The sequence below is a fragment of the Humulus lupulus genome, chromosome 7 (assembly GCF_963169125.1).
Source record: "Humulus lupulus chromosome 7, drHumLupu1.1, whole genome shotgun sequence".
NCBI classification, from domain to species: domain Eukaryota; kingdom Viridiplantae; phylum Streptophyta; class Magnoliopsida; order Rosales; family Cannabaceae; genus Humulus; species Humulus lupulus.
In genome coordinates this window covers 159,808,931-159,816,150 of record NC_084799.1, presented here as the reverse complement: position 1 = coordinate 159,816,150, position 7,220 = coordinate 159,808,931, and the positions used below count along the sequence as shown (strand labels likewise).

Below are 7,220 nucleotides of genomic sequence, written 5' to 3'. Positions count from 1 at the left end.
ATAAAATTATTTGCGTTCTCATACGCTTCATTCCAAAACTCTTCCAATTCATTTAGCTGCAACAATCTTTTCTCACCAGCTGCTTCCATGTCCATGTTCAAATTCCTTATTGCCTAGTAAGCATAGTGTTCTAACACAACCGGTGAATGACATGCTTTCCCAAATACCAATCTATAGGGAGACATCCCAATGAGAGTTTTGAAAGCTCTTCTATATGACCATAATGCATCATCTAACTTCTCTGTTTGATATCTCTACTTGACCATTACTTTGAGGATGATAAGGTAAGGCGGTCTGATGATGAACTCCATAACAAGGGCATAGAGCTATGAATGACTTGTTGCATAAATGACTTCCTCTATAACTAATAATTGCTCTTGGAGTACCGAAATGGGTAAAAATATATTTATGAAGGAATTTAAGTACCTCCTTACCATCACAAGTAGGAGTTGTTGCAGTTTCCACCCATTTAAAAACATAATTTACTGCCAGCAAAATGTACTTGTTATTATAAGATGAGAAAGGCCCCATAAAATCTATTCCCCACACATCAATCAACTCAACTTCCAGAATTCCAGTCATCGACATTTGATCTCTTCTTGATATGTTACCGGTCCTTTGGAAACGATCACAATTCTTGACAAAGGCACTAACATCATTAAATAATGTAGACCAATAAAACCCACATTGCAAAACTTTTGCTGCTATCCTTGTTCCTCCAAAGTGACCACCACAATGTAATGTATGGCAATGAGAAAGAATGGAAATCATCTCCTCATCCGAGACACATCTTCTAATTACTTGATCAGAACAATGACAAAAGAGAATGGGCTCTTCCCAATAGTAATGCTTGACTTCTGAATAGAACATTTTGAGTTTAGCTATCAAATAATTGACATAATCAGCAAACCAAGGTAGCTTTTCTTCACTTTCAATGGAAAATAATTGTTCATCAGGAAGTTTTCATCGATTTGTTCCTCTTTCTCATTAGACTCTTCTCTTTTTTCCAATCTAGATAAAGGATCTGCAACTAGACTTTCTGTCCCTTTTTAGTCATAAATTTCCATTTCAAACTCTTGCAATAATAGGACCCATCAAATCAAGTGGGGTTTGGCATCCTTCTTGGTCATAAGGTACTTAATAGCGGAATGATTTGTGTAAACAATCACCTTATCACCAATTAAATATGGCCTGAACTTATCGAACAAAAAGACAATTGCAAGTAATTCCTTCTCAGTAGTTGCATAATTTAATTGAGCATTATTCAAGGTTCGACTAGCATACTAAATCATTTGGAATACCTTATCAACTCATTGTCCCAGAACCACTCTTATTTCATAATCACTCAAATCGCACATCAATTCAAAAGGAAGTTCCCAATTTGGTGATACAACAATCAAAGCAAATACCAATTTCTCCTATAACATGTTACACTAATCTTTTCTCCATCACCTTCTCGTTGGACACTGCACTCTCACTCTCTTTTCTCCATCAATAGTTTCTCAATCTCTAATCTTCTCATCTCGATCGATCTATCCATTTGAGCAGCAAGCCCCTGCTTTCCTTCAAAGCCGCTGCCACCAATGCCATAGATGAGCTTTCTGAGGACAACGATCTCTCCCTCTCCCTCTCTCTCTAGGTGAGTTCAACCCATCTCTCTTTATATGTATAAAAAATATTGCGTTGGGATTTATATGTGTATTTTTTTATTTGATTCTAGAACTATTGATGATGTTTCGATTATGATATTATTGAAGTAAGTTTTGTTGTGTGATTAAATGTAAAATATTTTTTGTTTTCAATTAAGTTGATAAATTTTGGGTTTGAAAAAGTTAATTTTCCAGTGTTTCTTGAGTGTTTAAATGTCAACTATATATGCACTTAATTTGATATTTTTGATATGCTGACTACATGATAAAACACATAATATATACTGAGTAAATGGCATATTTTAGGTCTTCAAGCTATTTTTTTTTTCAGTTCAGATCTCCAATAATTTTCCGAATAGGGTATCTCTAGAACTTGAATATGATATATTTTGGGTTTGAAGAAGTTAATTTTCAAGTGTTTTAGTCAGAACCTCTTGTTGTTATAAAACAGGGGAAGAGAATAGATTTTTGGCCTTTGAAGTTAAATGTTGGAAGTTCGAATGATGCTTATGATAAAGCTTTCTTGGTTGCATATAATGTGTTTGTTGAAATGCCTCCAAGAGAGTGATATAGATAAATGTCAAAAAATTTGTTTTCTAAAGTGTTTGTGGTTGTATACTGGTTTAAAGATATTTAATTTTCTAATCTATTTATGTTAAAATACTCATGAATATTCTCTTCTTCTATATGATTTTCTCTCTTTCATTTTGTAATTTAATTGTTTGTTTTGTGGAAAAAAATTACTACTGCTTATCTTTTTCTTTTTTAATATACAGGCTGATAGGACCTTGATTGTTCTGGCATTGGAATATCTAATGGCAGCTATAATTGATTTCCATAATAGTGTATTTTTTTTCCTTCTATGTTGCAACATGTGCTTGTCTTCAATGATTCATGTTTTAGGAGATAAATTTCTATATTAAGATGTTCACAGCCATTGTAATTTGATATATTAAACATGTTAACAATATCATTAGATTATGAATGAACAAAACTTTAGCAGTTTTTCTTGTTTCTTATAATTTAAACAATTTTTCACTGAAGTTAAAGTAAAAATCAGGAGACATATTGATGTCAATAAAATTCATTATGTGTTTCTTTCATTGTGCTTATATTGCCAACTATGTCAATTTTGTAATGTTGATGGTTTTTTTCTTTCCAGATGTCACTTCTTGCGACCATTGTCTTGAGCTCCAGCTATGTCAGCAATGACCACTACTACAAAAAAGGCCTTTCTCTGCGGTTTTCGAGAGTATTGAAAAGCACAGTGTATTCGACCGCAGAGAAAAGTGTTACGCAAACCGCGGAGAAAAGCTACACTTTTCTCGGCGGTTGTAGTAAGCCAACCGCGGAGAAAAGAGAGCTTTCTCTGCGGTTCTAATAAGCAAACCGCGGAGAAAAGAGAGCTTTCTCTGCGGTTTGTTTATTAGAACCGCAGAGAAAGCTCTCTTTTCTCCGCGGTTTGCTTACTACAACCGCAGAGAAAAGGGCTTTCTCAATAAAAAAAAAATTTAATTTCGGTTGATATCCGAGCATTTTTAATAAAAAAAAATTAATTTTCAATTTTAATAAATAATTATTTTCAATAGTATAACTAATTTGTTAAATTATTATATATACATTTCATATCTAATACAAAAAAAATGGCTAGTAATGAATCAAAGACTTTAATCATTCTAACCAATATAAGTTAGCACTTTAATCTTACATACATACAAAAATTTAGATTTCATAAACAAATGGCATTAATCTAGCTAACCAATCACTTTGTAGTGGTAGTAGATCCTCTTTGACATTGAATTGCTTTTTGTCAAACCGCTGCAAAATTGAAAAGTTAATATAGATTAGATAATTAAATACTATATCTAGTTTTTCTTAAGCAAAAAAGAGTTTAAAATATAACATACTTTCTTCTTGATAACTTCTGCTGGATTCGGTGCATTTACAAGATCATAAATGTATCTTAGTACATAATAACCACATTCATGACTTTCAGGTTGTTTTGGACAAGAACCTCTCACCAATTTTGTAAATGTGCCGATGTATTCATTTTCCAAACATTGTGCGTATGCTCTACAAAAATTAAAATTAATTAAATACATATTATGCTCTCAACTTTTAAAAATTAATAATGCATACATTACAAATGAAGAACTTACTTTTCCATAACCTCCGTAATTATTGGTGGAGATTTATGATTTTTTAAAGGGTCCAAAATTATGGTCATCCCCCGCATCATCACGAGCACCAACATCCAATGTCGACTAAAATAATAATAAAATATGATTATTATAAAATTAAAATGCAACCATAGTAGTGATAATGTTTAAGTAGTTCGTTCTTACTCAACAATCCAAGGAATGAAATATATTTGGCCTCGTCTATCCATAGTCATCATCCATTTGGCTATAAGATCCACCGTATAGCTTTTACTTTCATCATGGCCAATAGAAAGATGTTCGGTGTCAAAAAATTTATATAATTGTCGTGAATTTGGGTGCATGCTTTCCCAAATGCATCTGTAGAGAATCAATCATTCATATTACATTTTCAATTAATAAATTAATATCATCAAAAAAAAATTGGGCAGAGTTTCCTCTGTTTCTATAGCATATCCAAAATTATTATAACCTATAAATTCAATTCAGACAAAGCATACAACAAACAACATGCATGTTCTCAACCATAAGCCACCGCAGCACACAAAATTCGCAGAACCTACTTCACTAAGACACACATGTTCTCAACCTTCTGTTATCTCCGCAGCACACAATTTCATCTCAGAACTTACTTCACTACGGATGAATATCTAATATATTCAAACTCCTCTAATAGTTTGTAATGACATAACGGATTGATACATACCTCATACCAAACAGCATAGCTGAGGATCCAATATTATCCATGGAGGCTGCTTGATAAACGTCTTCCGAAGTGATAAAGATAGCCTCGCGTTCTCCTATAAACTCCGGGTCAATGGGAACTTGTACAACCCCATCTATTCCTTTATTGGAATAATACTCCTTCACTATAAATCTTAGACTCAGATCAATTTTGTCCCATTGGTTATCTGTTAACCAATTTGAAGGTTCTGGTTGAGTTATTTCAGCAGGGATGACTACGTGAGATCCAACTGATGTTAAATGTGGGCTTCGTGATAGGGATTTGTGATTAGATGAAGATGTACCCTACATAATAGCATTAAACATATCAGTAAAGTGTACCCATTTAAAAATAAAATTTAAATATCTAAGCAAATAATTTCATACCTGACAAGCCACAATTAAATTTTTAGGCCAAGGCAGGAATGTGTCTCGTGCGTCCCCAACATATCGTACGTTACCAAAGGGAATAGGGATCTCAGCTTCTTCTTGTAAGACATCTATAAGCCAAAACCTCGCAACTGAATCATCAAGTACATTTCCATGGACGGTAATTTGGCTACCCATGTTTGGTACAATGAGTACACCTTTAGCCACCACATTGTCAATATTATCAGAACACAAATAAACTTCATAGCTCGGTGGTGGCGGAGACTCATAAATTGATGATCCATCATCTTCATCAAAAGGATAGTCTTCGGTTTGATGAAAATGATCATCTGCGTTGGGGGCAGGTCGGTAGACTTCATCACTTGTATTCTCATAATATTGTCCCTCATCAAATTGCCCTTCATTGTTGTATCCACACTCATCGTTTTCCTCATTATATTCTTCATTTTGAGCTAATTCCTCTTCTGTGCTAAATTTATGTCTTTTTAGCTCTTCAATCTCAGCTTTTAGTCGAGCAATCTCCTCTCTTGCAGTCATTGTTTTATGTTTTTTTCCAAACATTTTGGAAACGGTCGCAGTGAACCTACAAAAAAAATCAATAAAGTCCATCAATAAACCAATCTAAATAATTCTTAAAAGAAAACAACTATTATAAATTATCATACCCGCCAGCTCGAACACGACCTGGGTATTCTGGTGTCCCTAATGCTTGAGTCAAGATGTCATCTCGACCCTGAGCTGTAATTTCGCCACGAATCACTTTTTCTTTGACGTCCTCCTACTCAAGATATTATTTGGTTAAATTAGTTTATATAAATAAAAACAATATATTGATTTTGAAACCGTAGAAAACTTACTATCTTTTCGGCAATTTTTCGGTCTAGCTCTGTCACAAGAACTTTATTTTTTTCACGCGATCTAAGCCAAACTTGATACCTCTCTGGATTTTGAATATTTCGTTCTTTTTTCTGCATTGTACAAGATAATTATAGTTATATGTTGCAATAATATCAACCATTATTTAAACTATAATATCAAATATACTTACCAAATCTTCTCTTATATTAGCCATTCCTCTACGAGAGGTTCGATGCCTTGACTTCATTAGTAATGCACGTTTTTTTGTTCTTGATGCACTATTTGAAACTCTGGACTTAGACGACTAGTTACAAATTGTAACCATTCTCTCTCGTCAATTATATCGCTATACCTCTTTGGGGGAAATTTGAGTTCTTCCATCATACCCATTTCAGCCAAAGGTTTGATGTACTCGGTAGTGAGTTCACTTTTAAAATCTCTCATTATTTGACCAGCTTTTTTCAAAATCTCACGTTTGAAGGTTTGAGGAATGTTTTGACCACCCTGAGAATATAATTAAGAAAAGTAATTATTAAATTTAGATATCACACATAAATAAATAAATAAATATCATAATGATAATTTCTTACAATGATATCCTCCCATAGACAATCTTTCAAATCTTGTGGGACCTTCCTCCAATCACCTGAGTTGATAGAAATCGTGGCTCGTACTCTAGATCCAAGATATGATATCATGTTTGTATACACATCACCTATTGGTTGTCCCAAATCGTTCCATTGAAGATTTTTCTTGATTCCTTTGGCTTTTTGTTGGGTCATGTAACTCATTCTTGTTTTACCACGACCTTGTTGTTTCTCTTTGTCATCTCTTTTATCCGCCATCTGCATCACACAAATTACAAGTGTTAATGCATTATACAAATAAATAATCACAAGTGTTAATGCATTATACAAATAAATAATCACAAGTATTAATGAATTATATAACTTACTAAACATGTTTTCTTCTTTTTCTTATTTTATTTCTGGTCGATTCACAATCGACCCATATTCCTTCTTCGATGTCGGTTCTAAGATAATCACGATCATCGCTATCACTTTCATTAGCATGTTCCTGAATATTCTCAACTTGTTCATGTATCGGTTGTCCAACAATGAAACAGTCATGATATAAATCATAATTTTCATCGTACTCTTCTTTTTCTGAGAACTTCCGCTCGGGAACTGATAAAACAATGGACCATTTATCATTAACTGGATCAAGAATGTAAAACACTTGTTTCGCTTGGGAAGCCATGATAAAAGGATCGTTCTTGCTTCCCTTCTTGCTTAAATCAACCAGAGTGAATCCAAGTTCGTCAGTTTTAACTCCAGTATTGTTGTCCACCCAAGAACATTTAAGAAGAGGAATACGAAATAATGAATAATCTAGCTCCCATATTTCTTCAACAACCCCGTAGTATGTCATTGTGCCTGAA

At 33.6% G+C, this 7,220-nt stretch overlaps 1 long non-coding RNA gene across 1 annotated transcript; it reads right to left on the bottom strand.

Annotated features, from left to right (window-relative positions):
- Positions 1 to 3,561: 3,561 nt before the first annotated feature.
- On the bottom strand, positions 3,562 to 4,074 carry LOC133789975 (uncharacterized). Its single transcript, XR_009873822.1, has 3 exons — positions 3,995 to 4,074; positions 3,809 to 3,913; positions 3,562 to 3,722 (listed from the first exon to the last, which is right to left on the bottom strand). It is a non-coding gene; the product is annotated as an uncharacterized LOC133789975 (long non-coding RNA).
- Positions 4,075 to 7,220: the final 3,146 nt, after the last annotated feature.